The sequence below is a fragment of the Hoplias malabaricus genome, chromosome 8, assembly GCF_029633855.1.
Source record: "Hoplias malabaricus isolate fHopMal1 chromosome 8, fHopMal1.hap1, whole genome shotgun sequence".
NCBI classification, from domain to species: domain Eukaryota; kingdom Metazoa; phylum Chordata; class Actinopteri; order Characiformes; family Erythrinidae; genus Hoplias; species Hoplias malabaricus.
In genome coordinates, this window is record NC_089807.1 from 35,116,507 (window position 1) to 35,140,302 (window position 23,796).

Sequence of the window (23,796 nt, forward strand, 5' to 3'; positions counted from 1 at the left end):
GACACTGATAAACTCTCTGCTTTTGTGAAGCCTAAGAAATTCTTGGTCCTCCTCCATTTGTGATGGCTTTAAACAACCTTTTTTTCCTTGTTAACTTTCAAGGATTTATTGAGCCCCATAAAATCTATTTACAGATTTTATATCCCAGGCACTTGTGGAAGTGACAGAATTCTTTTTTTCTTCATCACCACCACCACCATCATCATCATCATCATCCTGGCACTGATAAAATAAAGCCTCCCTGATTCCAGAAGGCAAGTTATGCAAAGATTGTGATGAACCTTGCGTGATGCATCATGGTGACTTGCTTGTCATGCAACTAAAATAAACAATCTACAGACTCTGCAGTACAAGTCATTGCTCCATTGTATATGAGACACAGCCCTGTCACAGGGAGGTCCATATAGATTGAATCCAAATAGAGATTTGTATAGATTGCATTCAGATGGACTTTGACCATCCTACAGGCAGCTGCTTTTTTAAAGCCTCAATGTCCAACGTTCTATGGAGTTTTGAGGGAGCTAAAGTGATCTACAGCATTTGTTGGGATTAGGAGATTAGATGAAAACAGAGCTGCTCTTTTAAAGGATTGCCTGTTGGCTCTATATCCAGTGCCTCTTCTCCTCTCTTTGTAGTGCGGATGATGAAATGCCTTCAGCGAGTCTGAGTAGTTCTTTAGGGATCTGATAGAGCACCGCAGGCTTTATCTCCCTTAGGTGATGCCTTGCAGCCAAACACTGACGGCCCCCTTCAGTCTACATTCCCCACCTCTTTGCCCTGTGAAAACGTGTTTAATACATGATTAAAATGCTTTATTTTTGGCTGTCCTCTGTTGTACTCTTGCAGGCTTTTATCCTACACTCATATGCTCATATAACACTAGGTAGTGTTTTTACCTTGCAATTATGCAGTTTCATAACCATTGTGATGTCTCACTGACCTATAAAAGGGAGGATAGAGCTGCTGTCGTTGTAGAAACTGCACTATTAGCCCTTTCCATCAAAAGAAATCTGGTTTCTGAACCAGGTCTGTTCAGGATTCTAGGAACCCTGGTACTATCTAATGTTTCCACTAGTTTTGATGAGATACAAGGAGTCATCATCAGCAGTGTTTCTCTGTTCCAACGTTGCATTTGCCCAATTCAGTGCCAGAGCTGGAGATAAATGGGTATATGTTGGAGGAAAAGGGCTACATTTAACTTTTGGAGGAGGATAGGAGTTGCTGTTATTTTCCACAGCTGAGAGTTCAGGCTTGATTGGTTTCAGAACTGATGATATCAGTTTGATATCAGTACTCTGTCTCTATCTCAGTTACTTGTACACAGTTACATTGTCATTAGGTAGAACCTAATGATCACATGTGTGAATAGCAACAATGGATGAAATCTCATCCCCATGCTTCTCACATACCGCTCGTGTGTTCACTAGCCTCCATCTACACCCACTTGTGCACACAGAGACATAAGTAAGAGCTTACTGTTTGTTTCTTGGGCTGCTTTGATTGGCAAGTCTGACGTGTCTACTCTCCTCCTCCTGTTCCAGGGTCAGTGCGCATGGAACAGTTTCTGATTGGAGCCAGAGCTGGGCTAATAACATGTCACTGGGACTGCTACATTTTAAAGGAGAATTTCTCCTATTTTCTCCTCAGCCCACTTGTCTTTTCTGGAGCAGGTCAGAAATGGCCCACCACAGCTGACAGTGCGGCCACGAGCACAAGGCCCTGCACAAGCCACAATAAATATAATCATTTTCTAATCTTCTCTCCTGTCATTGGACACAGAGTTGCGGTGTGCCTTCTCCAGCATATGATGCTGAAGGGCCTCTGACCCAGAGTCTGGTTGCAGCTGCATTTCTTTGTTGTAAAACCTTAATGTACTATAATAGAGCCCTGTCCATACACCGATTACTGAATGAGGATATGTTTTTTAGATGTACAGATGAGTATTAACGCGTTTTTAGAAATCACACTCTTTAAATGGTTTAATGACTATCATGTGATATGTGATTGCGGTGGTTGATCTGTCAGTACAGGGCGGAGTCGATACGAGAAGCAGCCGTTCCACCACAGACAGACTTTTCTGTTTTTCATTAGCTGCAGGAGACTCACCCAAACCACCAATTGCTCCTCATCTAGTTTTGCAATCAAATTAGAGAGAAAACAAATAACAAATAAATGTGTCCACCAGTCACAGTAAACAGCCCCAGTACAGCTTTAGGCAAGCGGTAACGCTTTCAAGACATGTTACAGGGAACAGACTCCACAAGGTGGTGAACATTCTCTCTACGCCACTCGACCCATGCCCTATGCAGCAGCTCTGTTAGTTGGTGGACATTTTGAGGGCGAGTGGAAGCAGATTGCACGGCCTCTTCCAGCAAATACTAAACATGTTCAATGGGGCTGCAATTGGGCAGTTTGGCAGCCAAGGCAGTGTGGAGAATTCATTGTCGTGTTCCTCCAACCAGTCATAAGTGATCCGAGCCTCCTTGATGGTATAGGTTATTTTCCTGTTGAACAAATCACCCTGATGCAGATGGTCAGTTACCAGGTCCATGTAGCGTTCACCATTTAAGGATTGTGGTAGGATGAATAACGGTTCAAAGGCAGACCAAGAAAAGGCTCCATAGACTCACCACCACCACCGCCCTGTGGCCATCCAATGGTGCAACCAGGAGATCTGAACCTGTCCATTGGTGGGGCTTGTCAATCCAGACGACCATCTTCCATGTGTCCAAGGTCCACTGATGCAGTTCTTTGGCTCAGTTAGTTGCAATAACTGGTGTTCAGCAGTGGCACATGTGTTGGTCTACGGCTGTTGTACCCTATTCAATGAAGGGTATGTCACATGGTCATGAAAGAAATTGGTTGCGCTTGCCTACTTTTGTGCTGGATGGTTAGCTGCTCTACTGTGACATATCATTGCTGTGATACCAGTCACGACATGAAATGCTTGCCTCTCAGATCAACCAAATGTGGCCGGCAGCCAAAAAAATTGGGCTTAGATTCTTCCACCACTGGAGTAGAATAAAGACATAGCTGGAGCTATTATTTTTGTATTACTCTTCTGTTCAGTAGCTACATTGCTTAATGTCTATGGTATTTATGTATTTAATCCTTTGCTTTGTTTTAACATTAATTTGTTTAATTTTTATTACTTTAATTTTTTTAAGTAGACCTATTATTATATTTAAATTTAAAAAAGAATTGAAATCCATGACCAGTCTCTGTAAGGACCAGTTAGCTAACTAAATGTGGTTAACAATTTTCTCAGGGGACACCTTTTATTTTTCCATACAGTTAGTTGAAAGCTAAAATGTGCAAATAAATGTTACATTTGTTAATCCAGGGTAGGGCTGGGCGATGTTTATTACAATATGTCTTCATTTTGGTTGATACGATATATTTCCGATATTGATATGAACAATAAAAAAAAAATCAGCTGAACACTGCCAAAACAAACAGGAAACATGGTATCACCATCAGGATAAACCTCTTGGCATTGTCAATGTTAATATTTTTAAACTTAAAATTAAAAAAAATCCACAATGAATGAACCAGTAGGAGTGCTCCAAAATTGCTAGAAATTAAATTCATTTACTTTGACCTCCCTTGAAAGGCTTTTTCCTTCTCCTGTAAAGTTACTATTTTGGGAGATGTTTTAAGCTGCGTTCCAAAGCCTAGGCTGCAGCCGAGCTCAGCTGCATTTCTCAGCCGCTACGTCACAGAAGGCTGTTCCAATGTGAAGGATCCTTCGTAAATGCAGCCTACATTTGGAGCAATTTGAAGGACACAACAGACGTATCCTCCATGTCCCTCAGTTACCCACAATTCACTGTGCACATACAGCACATTGGACAAAATAAAAAAGACACAGCAAAAAACTGACCTTCATTGTTTGTTTACCTTGTAAAGTGTAAAATAACGAATTAAGTAAGCTTTGTCTCTATACCATATTTAATCAAAAAGCTTATTGGCATATTGCAGTACCACAGAAAGCATACATTTAGTTGTATGTTATTTATATTTTGTTGTATATAATCACAATTGAAATGGTTGAAAGATGAAGTTTGAGTGTTTATAGGTTGAAGTAGAATAGTATTAATAAGCAAATACAACTTATTTTAACTTACAGTCATGTTAGAGCCTCAAGGCAGATAAGACCTTTCCAGTGACGTTATAACGCAGCCTCCTTAGGCTATTCCATTTGTGTGATCAGATAACTAAGGAGGAGTCTTCATAGGACAGTCCTTCCGAGGACACCTCCTACCTTGGCAGCAGCCTAGGCTTTGGAATGCAGCTTGTGATTGGACAGTGAAAATTTATTGATATTGAATGTACACGTATAATTTTCAATATCAGCATTGGCCCAGAATTCCCATATCGGTGCACCCCTCATTATCAGTAATCATAAGCCACCTGCCAGGTGTTCTTACATAAGCAAGTCTATTTGAGGTTTGATAAACTGTGTGATGATTAGGTATGCAATTTGCTTGATGCTAATTGATAGCTGTTATCCGTTACCTTTGATTACCTTATCTATCAAGTGTAGAACTAAAGAAACGTTGAATACCAAACAAATATTGACTTGACTTTATGAGAGTATTTATTCCCTGTGATATGGGAGTGTGTGTATGGTTTGCTTAGATATGTCTGTGCCTTTGAGGTTGTTCACATAATATTGTGGGAGTACTAAATGCTGGGCCATAGGGAGGTGAAAGATGTGGGCAGTGACAGGCTATTAATCTACAACAGTCTGACGCTTTAATATCTGATTTACAGTCTCCACCTCTGCTACTCATCCATCCAATCAGTGTGACACTCCACAGGCTAAAGGATTTCAGATTAGCCAATCAGCTAGCTGGATTGATGAACTGTGGTCCTGTCTTTGGAAAAGTCTGGAAGAGAGGGGGGCGGTGGTGGTGTGCGTACAAAGGGAGGAGAGGGCCAGAACACTGAGAAAGACCAAGATGGATGGAGGAGAGGCTGAGTGGAATGGGAGTGTGATCTGTAGGGAGCAAGAGAATGGGGCTGATATCTTTGTTGATGCTGGTGTTCTGCCAGCGCTGATAGCTATGGTTAGTTTTGTCTCAGTATCAATATTGGGATAGCCACTGGAGTGTGGAACATAGCTCTCACTGGGACTCTGACACTGTGCAGACTGTGTGTGTGTGTGTGTTTGTGTCTGTGTATAAGGAACAATTTTGGAAAAAGCCATATCATTAAAAAATCATTAATTCATTCATTTTCTGTAACTGCTTAATCCTGTTCAGGGTCACAGTGTGTTCAGAGCCTAACTGGAATCATTAGCTGGGGTTTCATCCAAAGGTGTTGCCAATGTAATGCACAATAAAGAGATATTGACGGAAATATCGTGTTTTCATTAACTGCACTTTTGAGTGTGTTTTTTGTATTGATCAGAATGGAATCAGCATCTACACAGGCACTAAAATAAGCTCAGGTGGTGCTGGTATGAACACTGATCGGTCCTAAAGAACCTGGGGAATCCATAGTAGATATAAACCAGCCGAAATGACATTGTTTATTCATGAAACCCTTTCGTCTCTCTTTTTTGCATCTCTGCATTTTGATATTCTAACTTTTCCAACTCGTCTAGGTGTACAAATCTGTTTGTGATTATAAACAAGGTGCAACGCAGTATGACTGTTACAAAAAGAGCCTGTAGAGAGAATAAAGTGAGGCTCTGTGAAAATACATTATGATTAATCTTGGTCTTTGCACCATATAAATGTCATGGGTGGACCAAAGCTCAAGAAAAAAGTAGGACCTGTGTCTTTAAGCGTTCTTTGTAGCGCATCAAATTAAATGAGTGGTATTCCAGTGTTATGTGTTTTTGATTAAAATGGCGTCCCATACCTTATCTGATGTGTTTGTGTGTAATTAACCTTTAGAAATCTAGTGTTGTCATCATTTTTAAAGTACTATTTATTTGTAATATTTAATTGTGAATGCATATGTGGTTTTAGATTAATTTTTTCGAACCTGAATCTTTACCTGTGAAAATAATTTTCAACTTTCTAAACCTTAATTGTTTGGTGTGTGTGTGTGTGTGTGTGTGTGTGTGTGCTGCCACAGCTCCTCCTCCCACTGTCTACTCTGAGGAGAAATGTGCCGTCTCCCTGAGCTCCATTAAACTTTTAAACCTCATTCTGCATCTAGTACAAAAGAGCCTTCCTGTGAGTCTCTTATGTCATGTTTTTTTTTTCTTTCTCCATCATTCTCTCTCTCTCTCTCTTTCCCCCCTCTCTGTTGTGCGCTGCAGAAAAAACAGTACAGCACTAATGGAGCCGCAGGACACCAGATGCATGCTGGGTGTTTATGCAGATGATCACCATGGAGGGCTCTGTGCTTGAGAGAGTTTGTTGCCAGAGCCTTTTTTCTTTCTTTCTTTTTAAAATCTATCCACATCTTTCTTTCTTGCAGTTGACAAATTCAGATCTGGTTTTATGCAATTAGTTCTGTCTGTCCAAAAAGGTACTTGATCTCGTGCGGGAATGTGCAAAGTAGCTGTTTTGTTGTAAATCTTGAACATTTTTAGTGTGAAAGTTCTGGTTTCTGTAAAAATCGACAAATGTTTTTTTTTTTTTTTTTCTTTTTGCTCTGTTGTTATTATCTTAATAATAATGATACATTACATTTATACAGCGCTTTTCAAGAACCCAAAGAATCTTATTTGTCGACTTGGTCTCTTAAAGTCAAATAAGACGATTCAAATGCAAAACAAACTCCCTCCCCCCGCTATTTGTGTTCCGTTATGAGTTCTGCAACTTTTAAGGTGGAACCTAATGTTTGAGTAAGAAGCTGACAGTAGCTGGTTTGTGGCTGTACTTTAACTTGTCTGTAAGTTTTTATTCACTGTTTGAATTACTCATAGAAACTCATTAGTATCTCATTTAGTTTTGTAGCACATTTGTGGAGCAGTATTAGAGAAACATCCTCATTTTTTTCATGCTTTTCACCATTTGGAAGTCTCTCAACTATCCAAACATCTCATCCGTATCCGAGGGGGAGAGATCAGTGGAGCCACTTAGGGTTTCAGCTTTTTCTGTTTCTCATTTACTGAGCCAGGGCTGCGTACAAACACTGGACGTTTTCCAGACCAGAGAGTGAGCGACTGGTGAGGAAACCTGTTATAGAATTTAATTTTTTAAATTAAAAAATTAGGTAGGCTCTAGACCCACCGTGACCCTGAACTGGATAAGCGCTTAAAGATAATGAATGAATAAATATTGTATTGGACTAAAATCTTGAACATCACCGTTCAAGATTCCACCCGTGACTAAGCATTTCTTCTTTAAAACTGTGGTGTCCTAAGGACATCTCTAATGAGCAGCCAGGGTTTCTAATGTCATAAAACCAATCCTGTGAGCTTTCATGGTGAGAGCAGTTTTCATTCCACTACTGTAATACTATAGTTACAACGGTTGAGGAGAAGGAGTAGGTACATATTGTATTTTACAAGCTAAGCTTCACTCTTTTTGAAACAAGATCTGTTTTCAGTTGCAAAGTTGCTGAAAGAGGACGCATTGAGTCTTTTTGTGAGTTACGGCACCGTGGCAGAGCAGACCTCGTGTGGTTCAGACAGATTTTGAAGGCCAACAACAAGTCAATGATTCCCTGCCATCAGCTGTGTGAGGCTGTTGACATTTCCCTTATGTAGGACCTTGGCAGAGAAGGGCTGTGTGTCTGAAAGAGGCAGGGGCTTTAGAAGAGCGCCCCTGTTGTGGCCATGGTTGACAGAGATAACTTTGTTTGGACTTGGTTTGATCTTTGTGTAGATTTCGTTGGGGCATTTTGAAGGCTTTGTTTTTTTTGGGACTTTTGTGAAATGCGTTTGTCGTTGTCGCTGGGAACGGCTCTCATTTGAGGTGGTGTTTTCCGTTCAGACGTATATGGCTCAATTACTGTAATATTTTGACTTGCCGTTGTGTAGTGTACAGCTGGTAATAAAAGAGAAAACAAGCAGAGTTTTGTGTTTGATGCGCTGAGTTGAAGGTGAGCTTGTAAGCTTTAGCCGCAGGCAAGAGGCAGAGGGGTGGGTGAATAATGACAGGTGCATTATTTGCATATTCATAGATCCACACATGCTGAATGAAGGCAGAGTGTATAGTTGCATCACATTTTAATGCAAGAATTCATTTTTTTACTCTAAATCTGTCACTTGGATGAACAGACCTGACTTCATAGGGATAGAATCAATGACTGGAGGGCGACTGAACTAACTGTTATTGATAGTTTTTAAAAAGGGAAAGTAAAGGGTTTGGTCTACCTCAGGCTCTGTTCAAAAATGACCTGAATATGTCTGTAATTGTTGCGGGGGGTGGGCACTCATCTCAGCTCTTGCTGTCAATATCCATTACACGGACACAATGTTCTCCACTTCTCTCTGGTGTGTTTGTCTCTGGGTCAGAGTCTATGAGAAAAGAAGCCACTGAGAGAGACACACACACATACACATACTCACCTCCTAAATGAAGGGGAGAGCAAATATTGACTGCACGGTGGTGCAGCTACACGGCAAGTCATCCGTCAGAGCCTAACCTCACTGTCCTTTCTGTCCTCATTACAGAGAGCTGGATTTATCGCAAATTTTCAGACACATGCAGAGAGACCAGCGGATTCCCTGACTGACAGGCCAGAGGAAAGCTACATCCCCAGCTGGAGGTGAGGTTCCCTTTCCTAATCTGCTGTTGTACTACTTTATCTGGAGGTTTTTTTGCACGTTCTTGCACATTCTGAATTCATTGAAATATCTATGGACAAAAGTTGATGTTCAGTGCCTAGACCAATAGAAAGATAGGGTTGTGTTTAGGGTTTAGATACATAAAAAATGATGTAATACAATGTTAGATTTATATAAACTAAACCAGGCTGTTTTATATATTTAATGCAACAATATCCTTAAATGTTAACACAAAGTAACTTTACATGTGGCATGTGCAAAGATTAAGCTATGGACACCCTACTAAAGTCAGTAATTAGTAGCAAACTCTTCGGCAGATATCACAGCTTGCAAAATGTTTTGTGTAACTTTGATAAAGCTGTTGCAGAAAATCAATGAATGAATGAAAAAAAAAACATCAGCTAGGGGCCTTTGTTTTGATTTAATTAATTTTTACTCTTTTTTTTTTTTTTTTTTTTTTGATAATTTTGGGCTATCTTGCACAAGGACATTGTTTACGACATGAACTGATGCTTCCTGCCCTGCCTAACTCTATTGATGAATCGTAGCTTGGTAATTAAGTTACGAGACTTTAATTTTTATATATATTTTTTTTAGTTAAATTAAGTGTAAAATCTAATTGAAATCTTATCACTCACAAATCAACTAAACATTATTTAACACTTGGCCTGCAGCTGGTAAAGACACATAAATAACCCCGAGTCCTGATTATGTGTAAAAAGAAGTCCAAAATATTCACATATAGCTTTCTCTCTCATTTTGTTTCCCGTCTGTCCTCTCATTGTTTCACTGTGGGGTGCTTGTCGAACTGCTGTACTCTGTGTCTCTGTTCAAGGCCAGAATGTAATGATAGATGAGCTGGGTGACCAAGACAATAAGCACTTCTCTTATCTCTACAAACTGGTGAAGCCATAATGATGATCGTATTTTATAGCCCTGGTGATTATCATAGTGGATTATATGTCTGTTGATCTTTCTTGTCATCAGTCTGTACCACTAGGTACACACATAAGCGATCCCTTAATAAGTACATTAACTCTGGGCTTTGAACTGAGCGCTGCACTTTGTCCTGTATAACGGACAGTGTTCAAACAGCGGCTAGTGCTTTACCAGGAATTTAAACCTGTTTAAGGACGAGGACCCACTGACTGGTCGAAGTGTCCATTATGCACAGCTTCTTCCACTGCTTATATAAGTAAAGAATACGTTTCTCAATTGGTTCTGTTCTCAGTTAAACCTCTGTGTGGCTATCTAAAGCCTCAGTCTGTGCTAGTTAGTTATGTCATATTCACCACGGTGTCTTTGTATTTGAAATCACATTTCAGAAGTTTGTGCTCTGTATGGCGAGTCGGTAGGAGGCCCAGCAGGACAGAGACCCAGCAGTGTCCGTGCACAAGCCGATAAGCAGCTCTCGCTGAGCCCCAAACAACACGGCTGCTATTGTCTTTTGATGTACTCCCACTCTACCCTGAGCAGCGCAAAAACAATGGCCTTTAATTCTCACAGCACTCTGTCCTCATTAAACCTTTCCACATTACAGGCTACTTCTGTGTTTGTGCAAAAGCGAGAGGCACAAAAAGACAATCAGCAGAAAGCGATAGGATTGGCTGAGGGATATCGGCCATCTTGATTTGCTATTATTTGGCATAGTCCGTATCAGTCCTGTCTTGTTTGGAGTCGTCGGCCCGTGCTGTTTTGTCGGATTGCTGTTTTTAGCTTTCCCTAACTGCACTTTGCCCTCAGTTCTAGCAAATACTTCTTCATAGAGGCCGTGCCAAAACACCACACCTAATCAGCAAATCCCTCAACTGGCCTTTTTGGAAGCCTCTTCTTCGTAAATACCATCTCTTATCTCTCTGAGAAAGATACAAATCAAAAACACAGTCATGAAAATAGGCATGCAGCCTTCCACGCTGGAACAGAAAGCAATCTAGCAGGAACACTCTTAAAGCTGTATGTAATGAAAAGGTCTGTCTGGTCTGTACATGACTCAGATAAAGTCTTAAGCCAGTCTGGATATCTGCAGAAATACTTGAGGGAGCAGAATATGCAGTGGATATGTCTGCGACTGACATTTAATATACAAGACAAAAGAATATACAGTACCAGTCAAAAGTTTGGAGGCTTTCTCATTAGTCATTGTTGGGATAGGGCTATTCACGGTATAGTACCAGCCCCTACCTCTGCACAACCCAAGTTATGGTCTCAAACACTTTAAGAAGTCGAGCATTTCTACAAATTAACTTTTGACGAGGCCACAGCTGTTCACTGAAAACCGTCCCAGGTGACGACCTCATGGAGCTGATTGAGAGAACGCAGAGAGTGTGCAAAGCTGTCAACAAAGCTAAAGGTGGCTACTTTGAAGAATCTAAACTATAAAACTATGAAGGAACACACATGGAATTATGTAGGAAACAAACCAGAATATGTTTTAATGTCTTCCATATCATTTACAATGTAGAAAAATAAAAGTTGAATGAGATGTGTCTAAACTTTTGACTGGTACTGTACAATAAAAAGGAAACACTCCAAGTGGGCGTGTCCAAACATTTGACTGGTACTGTATATAATTATTATTTTTGTTTTAGGTTTTGCACTTAAGTCAGTTTAATTACAACTAATGCAGCACCATATGTTAATTATTCTCGGCCTTGAACAAATGACTTCTTTCTACGTATTCTTTTGGTTTGCAGTGATGTGCATATTATATACAATATACAATAGAAAGACACTTAATTTATCTGCAATCTCTTTATTTAGTACCCCTGCTTTAGTTCACCAGCCCTCCAGGAACCTCTTAATGTAGGACTCTGATCTAATTAGACCTGTAGAAAAAACTTCCAGGAATAAAACTGATAAATCTGTTGCTTATGCGCTATACAAGGTATTGGACAAGTAGAAAAAAAAAAATAATAATAATCTTCTGCTCTACAGCCCCGTGCTTTATACTCACCCCCGACTCCAATACTCTTCTCCCATAAATCCAACAAGTTAACTCTTCACTTCTCCATATTAAATAGCGATGGTCACGATTTTAAACAAAAAATACTTTTTATATATACATTTCTGGGAATGTTTCCTCACCATTTGTTAGCTCTCCAGTCTGTGCACTGGACAACATTCTAACGTGTTTACGCCCATGGCAAAGAGAATGGATCTAGAGTTGTGTAGAGAACATCCAAACATTTAAAACCACAAACTGAGATGAGGATAATGCTCTATTCCTGCTCCATAAGTGAGGAAAAGGTGGAAATGACTCTTTAAGGTCGCTAACTGCATGAAAGTAAACAGAGCTAAAGTTCTATAAAACTCCAGTTACAAACAAGTTTTTGTGGTAATTCCATCCATCCATTATCTGTAAGTGTTTATCTAGTTCAGGGTCACGGTGGGTCCAGAGCCTACTTGGAATCATTGGGAGCAAGGCGGGAATACACCTTGGAGGGGGCGCCAGTCCTTCACAGGGCAACACACACACATTCACTCACACACTCACACCTATGGACATTTTGAGTCGCCAATCCACCTACCAACGTGTGTTTTTGGACTGTGGGAGGAAACTAGAGCACCCGGACGCCAACTCCTTAGAGACAGTCACTCGGAGCGGGACTCGAATCCACAACCTCCAGGTCCCTGGAGCTGTGTGACTGCGACACTACCTGCTGCACCACCATGCCGCCCCTTTTTGTGGTAATTCCAACAGTGATTAAAAACTTAACAAACAAGAGCCTCAAACACATTGTTTCACCTTAACAGATGTGCAGCTTCTGAACATAAACAATCCTAAAACCTCTTTTCTCTGTTGCTTTTAATCCTCAATCATAGTGCTGTAATGTTTTCGTCTGTGATGCTATGCTTTTGTCAGTCTTCACTGTTTTGTGTTTTAAACTTTTTAAGCATCTTTGAGTCCTTGGAAAAAAATATATGTGGTTGTTAATAATTCTATTTAATGCTTTTACTGTGGAGATTATTCCAACTGTGCGTGCAGTTTTAACACTCAAGTCTGCAATCGGTGCACCTTAAAATAACTGAATTCACTTTTGGACATGCAGTGCATTGCTTGGTGGCAGATTTGTTGATTGTGCCACTTGTGACTTATTGCTGTAATTTATTACACCAAGGCTGTCTGTAAAGGTGAGGCCTGCTCTCAGAAATGAGAATACATGATGGCACATGAACTTGAGTAAGATGTATTGAATCAGGGTGTTCCTGTGAAATGATGGGGTATAATGTTACTTCTCTTCAGCACCACCATTACCCCCCTGACCTCCACTGAACACAATGAGTTCAGAACTGCTGAGTGTGCCTCTATCAGTAATAGCTCCTGCTGACGTGATTGACGCTGCCTTCACCCAATCACAGAGCTGTCAGATATTCTTCTTCCAGTGCCACACAAGTTGATCTGCGTGTAGACTGAGATGTTTGTGGTGAGGTGAGCTCCCTTACGGTGCGAGAGGAAATCTCCATTTGAGTGTGAAGGTCACAGGCGTGTGGTGATCAGCAGAGGGAATATTGTTCCCTTTGCAGTGATGGAGGGGCTTTTACACAGCAGTAGTGCTATAAACGATACACTGAGTCCAGCAGAGCAGCTAGACATGTCTGTTCAGACTGCTGCTGTTAGGCTTTGTTTAGTGTGTGTGGTGTGTTTTAGCAGTGAAATGATATCAGAGCTGAGAACACAGGGATATTTTTCCTTTCCATTTTGTATTATTATTTAAATCTCCGTATTCCCAGTTTTATTTCATTTATACATGCACAGCACTAAGTCCACACGGGTAAAATGTCTGCATTTTGGCCTTCCGTCAACATGAAAATGGCATTTAGGTCACTGAAAATATAGCTTTTTGAAAACACTCTTCAAGGTGGAGATATTTGTAAAATGACATTGTCACTTTTCTCGTGTGGACGAATATAAACAGCTATTTTTCTGAAACGCTAACTTTATGCCGCATGCCTGTCTCTGACTGAAATGCAAATACCTCGCTATATAGTGAAGTACATAAGTCATTATACTACAATGTACATGCATCTAGCACTAGATTTCAGATTCTCAAATGTAAATAAGTATAAATGATGTTGATATAGTATGTGATTTGAGATTAAACCACCATACTTTTCTCATGTGTTGTGGTCTTTTGAGGTCTCTCTTTAAGCGGTACTATGGGCCCCCTATTGGACTGCCATGAGAATGCAGCCGTTTTTGTATTTGTCTGGACGGGGATATTTTCAAATGAAAGAGAAAGGAAAACCTCAGTTCTTAAATGAAAACGGATCCGTATGGACGGGGCATAAATGTGTTACACAAGAGTGTTCACACACAGAAAACAATGAAATATAAAAAAAAAAATCTATTTATTTTTGTAGATCTTGATCTATTATATTTATAAAATAATAATTCCAATATCCCAGTTCTAAACTATTCTTCTTTTAGGTTGAGAACTCTCAAAGGTTTGCAACCGTTGTGATTTTAAGCAATGTAGTACATTAGGAAAGCCTCTCCCTCCCATGCCCACCTAAATTTTTGTTTTTCTGGGGGCAGCTATGGCCTTAAGGTTCCCAGAACCAGCAAGAAATATCAACTGCTGAAGTGCCCTTGAACAAGGCACCTAACCCCCCAAAACGACTCCCCAGACACGAAGGTGGTAGGTAGCCATATGGTCTGGTTGTGTGTGTTCACTGCCCCTAGTGTGTGTGAAAAATTGCTCACAAGTGTGTGTTTGTGTGTTCACTACCATGAATAGCTTAAATGCAGAAAAGCAATTTCCCTAAGGGGAACAATAGTAATAAGAAAAAAATGTCTATACGTAATTTCCTAACAAACAATCGTCTTTGCTAACACAATAGTGTTTTAATAATGTGTTTTAATAATTTATTTTCATTACAATTGTTGAAATAATGTAGTATTTAAATATTCCATGATAAGCAGACACTGTGAGAAAGCTTCCACTGAAAAAAGTATATGGACTATAATAAGACATTTCTAAAAACATAAACTACTATTTTTCTAAAAACAATGAACTGCCAACTCATGATCTAGACTTTAACACCTTTGTTTTTGGGATTGGTTGGTTGGATCATGAGGAACAGAAAGATCAGCCGCTTTCTAAATGAACTGCTACAGTGTCAATATTATCCCTGTAAACTTTCTCCTTAAGGTATCATTTCTGTTCACTTATGTATTATTAGTTTTATTACTGCACAATTGCAGTAATAGCACTGATACTGTAGTGTGTGTTGGTGTATTATGTGTTTGTATGTAGGAGCGTAAAACCTCTCTAGTTGTTTTCATTGATGGTTGTGTGTATTATGCCGCTCCACCACTGTGTGTGTGTGGTCTGTGCCGTTGCACTGCCAGTCCTGCCAGGTGGAGGAGTGTGCCCTCTTAACCCTCTCTCTCCCCGCTCTCTGCTCTAATTAAGCGAGGTCCCTACACCGCCTCGCCACCTCCACAGAGACCTGCTGCACACAGAGAGTCAGCTGGGGAACACAGGCACTGAAAGGCATAGTCACACACTTGCCAGCAGGCTAATGATGTACAGAGATAGATGATGCTGCATGGTAAGGACAGCTTTGTTGTATGACAGCGGGAAGTGTGGACCTATTATTGCAGTGTGTTATTTTTATTTATTTTATTTTAAAGGGAATGTATTTCCTGTTCTGTTTAGACCCCTTGTGAACAGTTCAGTATTCAGCACTGCCGGGCATGCACATCCTCCTGAGAGTTTTTGTGTAACTCTGCCACTTTTGTGTGTGTGTGTGTGTGTTGGTGAGGGAGAGTTTGTGCTTGTGGGGTCCTTTGGGATTTGTGTGTGTGTCTGTGTGTGCTCTGTAGAATTGATTGTGGAATGAATTGAGAAAGCCTGGCAAGCAGAACTAGGAAGAAAAGAAGGGCCTTCCAATGACAGATAGTGAAAAGATAGCTGTGGAGAAATTGTGCCAAAGAAATTTTAATTGGAGGGAAGAGGCATTCTTGTTTTAGGAGGTTGGTGGGAGTGTCTGGAACCCAAGCCAAGAAAACAATAATGCAGAATGCCGTATTACTCCTGCCACACACACACACTCACTCTTTCTCTCTCTCTCTCTCTCTCTCTCACTTAGTCACTCACACACTTGGACTGCACACAATATTGTTTGCTAATCATTATTGTGATACTGGTGGTGCCTATCACAGAAGGCTACAGCATGCAAATGAATACTTTTTTTTTATTGTGTCCTATGAGTATTGAGCCAGCCACTTGAATGGGTGAATCATGTAGTACTCCCATAATCACAAAAAAATTGTTTTATTTATTTGTCTTTTCAAAATAAACACATCCACTCAACCACTTCAGCTACATGATTAAGAATCAAGTGAACAGTCGGCTGTTATTAATATTGATTTATTGGAACAGGGCAAATGGTGAAGCTTAAAGAATTGAGCAACTTTGACAAGGGCCAGTTTAGGATGGCCATCTCAATTAGGAGCAACTGTAACATAAATTGCATAGCCGGCATTAATCTTTACACAATATTTGCTACCAAAAGCTTTGTTGTGTTGTAGTGAGTGGATCAGACACAGCGGCGCTGTTGGAATTTTTTTTTAAACAGTGTCCACTCCCTTTTCCGCTCTATTACACAATGCTTACATTGTTGCCTCCACCTTGTAGATGTAAAATCAGAGACAGTAGCTCATCTGTTGCTTTTAGTCTTTCATCAGTGGTCACAGGATTCAGTTGACTGGATCTGGTCAGCAGTGCCCCTCAGGGATTTAAAAACTCCACCAGCACTGCTGTGTCTAATCCACTCATATCAGCACAACACACACCACATCAGTGTCACTGCAGCGCTGAGAATGACCCACCACACAAATAATTCTTGCTATTTGCTGGTCATGTAGGGGTCCTGACCATTGAAGAATGGGGTGAAAGTGACAAGCACAGTATGCGCAGCAACAGCTGGACTACAGTCCGTAATTGGAGAAGTACAAAGTGCTTCTGTATGGACAGAGTGGAAAGGAGAAAGTCATAATGTTATGGCTGACCTGTGTGTGTAAATGCATAGTATTGTAATGTGTTATAACTAGATTTAGCTTCTGACCAATGTGTTAGCTTGGGTCAAAAAATAAAATAACTCCGACTAAAGGATTTGTGATCATGCAAATACATTTTAAACATAACATAAGTGTGGAAAAAATATGTACTGATTAAAAATTATGAAGAAATGACTAAAATCTGCTCCTCACACCTCACTCATGGGCACCTTGAATTTGGAATAAACAAAAGCTCCTCAACTGTCATTCTGAACATGACTGTTTACACAGGGTACGACAAGTGCTGTGTTGTGAGATCCTTGTGGCATTTTGACCAAAGCATGTCAGACATGCCATTAAGACCCCAGGACTGTGTTGACTTGTGGAGAAAGAGCTATAATATGTTCCAAATACCATAAGGCACTCTCCTTTTGTAATATATAAATAAATCAAATTAATTCAAAATACATGACAGATTTTTCATTTTAAATCGAATTAAGACTTGGGTATCATTGCCCATTTTTTGAAAGGCATATCCTATCTGCAACGTGAGGCAATACAAATGCAATATTTTATTTTGCTCACATCATGCTTCCCTAACACACCTCCTTTATTTTCCACACACACTCTGTATTTTCCTCTATATGCATCCAGACTTTGGTTTTATGGAGACAGCTCTTACAACTGATTGGTCAGATGTGTCAAGAGTGTGGAGCTGGAGAGTCGTGCAGGCGGTGTGGAAACTCGGTGGTGTGTATGCATGTAAGGGTTGTGGTGAAAGGCGTGGGAGGTTTGTGGACACACACTGGCTTGGACAGAGAGAGTGTATCCATTATCAGTTTGCTTTCTCCCTTTCTGATTGTCGGCCATCTCAGCAGGCAGTCAGCTCAAGTCCCCAACCAATTAAAAACCTCCAAACCGTCCCAGCACTGCAGTACCAGTGACAAGAGTTTACACTGATTGGTCACTGAGGTCTCTCGCTCTCCATCATTCTCATTCTCTCTCTCTCTCTCTCTCTCTCACTCACACACACACTCTCGCTCGATCTCTCTCTCGATCGAAGAACATGAGAGAATGAGTATATGCTTCTCACACACACAATCTGACAATTTGTTTTTCATCTTCTGTTACTTTCCAGATACATTTTTACACTGCTTAAAAAGAAGTTGTGTCTCAGCATGGTCATGCCAATATTAAACCTAGTACAAGCAACAGACCATGGTTTCACTTATGTGACTAGTGTTAATATGTTAGGTTATATGCTACGTGCATTATGTACCTTTTGGAGGAGGGTCAGAATCCAGCCCCCTATTGATTTCAGGACAGTACGGTAAAATGTATTTCTCTTGCATATTTTCATGTTTAAACAATTGCATATTTAGCTTGGAATTCTGTTATTCAGATGAAAACTGAAACAATAATTCATAATTTTTATGTCAACAAATATTTCTGTTGTTGTTTTCAAAGTGGACTTGGAAGTTGACAGCACTTTTGTCTGCATACTATAAACATAAAAAAATTTCATGATGGTCATTTAAAAAAGATTAAAAAGAGAAAACATTTTTTACATCCGCAAATCTTTTAGGGATAACCTTTTTAAACATAAAGATATATGGAAATCTTGTTTAAAAAAAAAAAAACAAGAAAACTTTAATTAAGCGGCTACATGACCATACTACATTGACATAAGTGTATCAACAGTGAACGTCATGTTCAGTTTTGTTCACGTGAGGGAGAATTAAATATGGCACTTCCCATCCCACACATTTTTGGTCTTGTTGTGTTACTGTAGTAAAAATATATAAGACTTAAATTGCTGGTTCATTATTAGAAGGGCACTCAATAGTAAAGAATGCAAAGTGCAGCAGGATGTGGCTTGAGACACAGCATAACGAATTCAGCCGTATAAGGTGGAATGGAAAATGCGAATAAGAAGCTGCTAAATAAGGAAACATTGAGTAAGTTAGTTGCATCTTAGCCACAAATAAGTACTAGCTAGTAGTAAATAATAAATTGTAGAAATATAAGTAAATAGTAGAAATGAAGCCACCCTTAGTCGCAAATAAAACATATCTTCTTGTCTATAATTTTAACTAGTATTAGGTAACACTAACCTTTTGTAATGTCAGTATTGCAATCATGACTCTATGGCTCTGTCCCAAAATCTAGTAAGCTGTCTAATTAAAGCATCTCAATAATCTGCCTCATGAGGACAGATGACTGATAGAATGCTGTCTACTTAAACAGCTGTCTACGCAGTCTGTACCTACCTAGGCCTCTTGCTAAGTTTTGGGGCCGACCATATGAATCCAGAATGAATGAATTATTTACCTAGCCATGACTCTACATGTTTCTCAAGGCAATGTTTTCACCTGGAACTGGAGGCTATGGCACAAGCAACGTAGCTGAGTTTCAGCACCCTGGAGGTGGTGCACTCTGGGGCCATTCTTGTGATCTGAGCCCCTTTGAGCTTCAGAGGCCAAGCTGAATACGCTGCGTTCTGATCCTGTGGGTGCAGACCCTGCCGGGTCTTCAAAACTCCAGCTGTCTGCTCCTCACCTGCTTCAGCCACAGCCTCCATTAGACACGAGAGCACAGTTCAAGAGCACTGCAACAAGGGCTTTTCCACCTGTCACTTGCCTTCACTATTTCTATAGATGGATGATCTTTTCTACAGACAGCACTGGCTTGATTGATTAGAAAGTAGAGCAGCTGAATCCCTGCCTTTAAAGTATGAAGATTTCCAAAAAAGTTGTCAGTGCTTCACTGAAATGGAAACGGGAAAAAAGAAATGATGTAAAAGACAGATGGGCTGGCGGACTGTGGCAAAGCCTTCCATCAAAGGCTCTTAGCTGAGACTTTGTTTTTTCCACAACACTTTTTTTATTCACATAATTCTCTAAGAACACACTCAAGGACATAGGTGTTCTTTAGCTAAAAAAAGTTGAAATGCTAGTACTTCCTTGTATTATTGGGAGGGAGATAAATGTATAGTGTGATATTAATGAAAAACTGGAATGAGGAAACTGTTTTTTTACTTTATTATTGTATCTCTGTGTAGTTTTGTTGATTTTTGGAATTTAAATCTTTTAATTTGCAGAGGAAATGTTTCAAGAAGGACGGCAAACTGGTGCTGCAGATAATGTCGATGTCATACAGGGTTCGAACCTCACTCTGGGTGGCTGTCTGTGAGGACTTTCTGCGTGGGTGTCCTCCCACGGTCAAAAAAAAAAAAACATGGTTGGTAGGTGAATTGATAACTCAAGTGTTCATAGGTGTGAGTGTGTGTTGCCCTGTGAAAGACTGGCGCCCCCTCCAGAGTGTGTTTCTGCCCAGTGATTCTGCGTAGGCTCCGGCCTCACCGCGACCCTGAACTGGATAAGAGATTACAGACAATGGATGACACCGCGACCCTGAACTGGATAAGCTGTTACAGATAATGAATGAATGAAAGTTTCAAGGAGAGCTTTTAGCAACTAACGATACAGCACAGCTAGTGGCTCAAACACTGAAGACCTCAATGTTCTACCTTCAACAACTTTAGGAGTTAAGGGAAGGATTATGAGATTTAGGAGATGGAACAGTGTGTGAGTACGTACGCATGTGAGACACAAATGTGGGATGGAGGGAGTGTAAGAGAGAGAGTTAGTTGTGATATTTAATACATTCCCATATAAAATAAAATATAACTTTTGAACTTAACAGTAACATCTGATCTGTTTACATCTGTAAATAACAATGTTAAGTTAATCTCTAAATAACATTGCTAATACATCACTTAAATTAATTAAATTAAATTAAAAAAGGAAGGAAGTCATGCCGAAATTAAATTATTAATTAGTGTAAAAACATATGAACATGTAAAATTCTTAATGTGTCTCCATGTGTATTATAGACTAGGAGTGGGCAATATGGCCCTAAAATATTATCAGGGTATTTCAGGATATTATGGCAATAATGGTATTTTTGGCGATATAAACAAAACACTGACAAATATTTGTATTAATTTCAAAAACAGACTTTTGCAACAAAATTAATGTTATATAAATATGAATTCTTTTCAATTAATTTTATTGAATGTATATTAATAATATTAAAGTACATCTGATATTTTATAACCAAACCACTTTTTTGGAGCCAATTCCTCCACCTCAGAGCTGTATTTCACTGTAGCTAGATGACTAATGTGAAGAATGTATGCTGTATTATGGGTAACTGCATTTGTTGTTTTAAAAATTATGGCGATAGTATTTTGAACGATACGATTTGGCACAGCCCTAATATAGACAGGACTACCCAAAATCATTCCCCTGGGTAACCTGCTCCCTAACCTGTGGGCACCTGCTACAGGAGTCTCTGAAGGAGAATTCTGTTTTAGGAAATGTAGTCTTTTAATTACTTTGATTCTATATGTTCTGTAGGGTTAATATTTCAGTTTGATGTATATGCATTTTGTGCATACACTTTTATTTTGTGGAAAGTTAACATTTTATTTACTTATATTTAAAATGTATTTATTTTACTGGTGGTTGTGTCAAGCACGGTAAAAATGCCAAGTAGAACTCGCTGAGACAGAATACAGATGCAGTTCCGTTTAAAACTGATATTATCATGTTTTAAAAATATTGCCAATCAACAATAATCATCAACCTCTAGGAGACAGCGAGGGTATCTGTGCCTACTTTGTTTGCTTGCCGTATTAGTTTGTTGTTGTTATTACTGTTATTTGACAGGTAACAGATACAGTAGGATTATGGAGCTGTAGTACTAGATCCAAGCATCCACTCTTTAGGAAGTTTTAACCCCTGTTACTGAATGTGGGATTACCAGTGGTCTTTGCAGGGCTGTGTGTCTTAACTGAGCAGTTGTTGTGGAGGCGTCTCGGTTAGCATGTGCCCAGTGTTTGGAGACAGTGCTGGCATCCTCAGAACCGTCAGATTGAGGGTGAGTCATATGTGCGTCAGTGTGAGATCAGTCGCGCACACAGTCTGACCTGCATTTACACACACATCTAATATCATCAGCTCTAGTGACCATATATAAGGTGAAGGATGTGACAACTGAAGACAGTAATGTTAGGAAGATTCTGGAATTTATGGCAAAGTTTGGAACAACAAGTTCATAAGTGACGACAAGAGATATTAAGGAAAAATCAGGAATGCAAGGAATGGAGAAGGTGAACTGGTGCATTTTAAAATACTTCCCGCAGTTAAAACTAAAAGCTATACAACCATTTAAGAGGAAAAAAGCTTGAGAATATAAATAAAACCGACTCAAAAAAACATCAACTGTGGATGACATCATTATTGATGGAATAAAATAAGTTTGTTTTCCTTTTGAACATACTATACGGATTATCAAATATACAGTGGAAGAATTCAGTCAGAGGCGCACAGGTTTGGTTCCTCGCTGCACTCCAGGCATTATATGAATTTGTAAAATTCCATCAGAGGTACCTGAAATAAGTGAAAGAATGCCTGATTACCTGAAGCAAGAATGGCAACTGTACATTCCTGAAGGAGTGCTTTGGGAAGAGCTTTGGAAATAAAGCCATCTCCCTCGCTCATGAAGTATTTATTGTTTTATTTGTTTTCTCTTCTTTGTATTTTTCCCTAAATTGCTTTGCATATTTTTGTCAAGTGATTGTTTTGTTTTTGCACATTGTACTGAGTTACGGGAGGGGGACACTCAACAGATAAATATAATATTGCAGTGTCTCTGTCCTGATGGTCGTTAGCAATTAATTTTTCACCATTCTGGCCAATAGCACCACGTTTACTGCTTTCATTTGAAGAACAGTTAAGACGAGTGGCTTCAGGGGACAGATAAACAGCTTCTGTTGTCGATTCGCTTAATAGAATGTGATTGACAATGAAAAATGTGTGGCTGAATTCAGGGATGTGCTGTGGATGGAGGGGGTGGGGGCAGGCTTAAAGTGGACACACTGAGGTGAGCACATGTTCAAAGAGATTGAAATACATAGGTGTAAATGAAAATAGAGAGTTTTTCCTCCTTAGAGACCTTTTGTTGTTTATCGGGAGGAAAAAATGTGTATTTGATTCGTTGTGACACTGCTTAATGCATGCAGGCACCATTAACTAAGAGTAGTCAATAAGAATACAGTTAATCGTGCTTGATGTACTAGAAGCCCTCAGTGTTTCTCTTATTTAAAATATATACAGTCTGAATTTCCATCAGAGCTAACGTGTGTTTGAGTGGCAGTTTGTTTGATTGAAGTGACTGAAATAGTGTCTATTTTGAAGCAGTGAAATTTCTCTGTGAAGCCAACAGATGTTGTGCTGAAGTAACGTGGAATATCTGATTGTATTTTTATCTCCTCTTTTCCTCACGTAACCCTTGCTGCTTACCAGGCTGCCATTGTAAGTAAGCATATGTTTGACTTAAATAAATAAAATAAAAAATAAAACATTTCCCCAAAATGCAGCATGTTCTAGTCATCACGTCTGGATCTCAAGAAGTGGTCTTAGTTGGTGGGATGGTGAGGGGATTTGTGGAGTGGCTTGTTAATGAAATTGGCAGTAAGTTTGTATATTTACATATGATTATGTGACTGGACTGTGAGTAGTTACAGAATAACTAGAAGAAAAAAAAAGTTCAACACTATAAATGTGAAGACCTGGGGCTGTAAATGTCCTTTTGACCTCATCGACCTTTGCCCTGCTGGGAAAAGTAGTTCACATTGAGGTCGGAGAGGGAGGGTCACTTTGACCGCTGTCTCCAGGCAGACATCTCAGGGGAGAGCAGGAGGTCACATTCATCCTGCTGTACTTTCTCTGTCCTATTTCAGCCAGTGGAGCTGGAGTCATTGTTCTTCAAAAGTTTTTAAACTCTTTTTAATGCTGGTGATGCAATGGGAATGCTCTGTACTTACTGGAGATACTCTGAAAGAGGCTGTCATACTGCTGCCCTGGATAGGCAGTACAGCAGAAATTTAACACGGTAAAATATTCAAAATATTTCCTACATTATATATTATTATATAAATTATTATTATTCTTTTTTAAACCCAAGCTTCCAACAATAAGCCAAAACCTTAGCTCTAACCTTGTCTCACCTTCACTGTGACTGTAAG

General features: G+C 39.7%; 1 protein-coding gene across 4 annotated transcripts in view; it reads left to right on the forward strand.

Annotated features, from left to right (window-relative positions):
* The window catches only part of ndst2a (N-deacetylase/N-sulfotransferase (heparan glucosaminyl) 2a), a 160,283-nt gene that overhangs the window by 95,331 nt on the left and 41,156 nt on the right, over positions 1–23,796 (forward strand). For all 4 annotated transcript variants that reach the window (XM_066678766.1, XM_066678765.1, XM_066678763.1 and 1 more), the window contains one exon: positions 8,585–8,679. The gene's annotated coding sequence lies outside the window, so the exon portion shown is untranslated. The remainder of the gene's footprint in view (positions 1–8,584; positions 8,680–23,796) is intronic.